The following is a 255-nucleotide window of genomic DNA, read 5'->3' as shown; positions in this document are numbered from 1 at the left end:
TAATCCATAGATGCATCACTCTTGATGGACACATAGCTGGGTTCAGGAGATTCATTCTGACACAGACTGAAATATAACAGAAATACAAACTGTTTCTGAAAATCTCACTCTGCTCTGACAGAAACACATTCACTGTTTCAACCTCTCTTTCACGAGTTCACGCTTACATACAATTAGCTGAGGTATGGTATGCCTATTTGGTGTGCTGCCCAGGGAAAGGCTCAGAGCTTGGGAATGGCCCGAACCTAGAGTACC

The sequence above is a fragment of the Carassius auratus genome, chromosome 22 (genome assembly GCF_003368295.1).
Source record: "Carassius auratus strain Wakin chromosome 22, ASM336829v1, whole genome shotgun sequence".
Classification (NCBI taxonomy): Eukaryota; Metazoa; Chordata; class Actinopteri; order Cypriniformes; family Cyprinidae; genus Carassius; species Carassius auratus.
Note: the sequence above shows the minus strand (reverse complement) of the source record.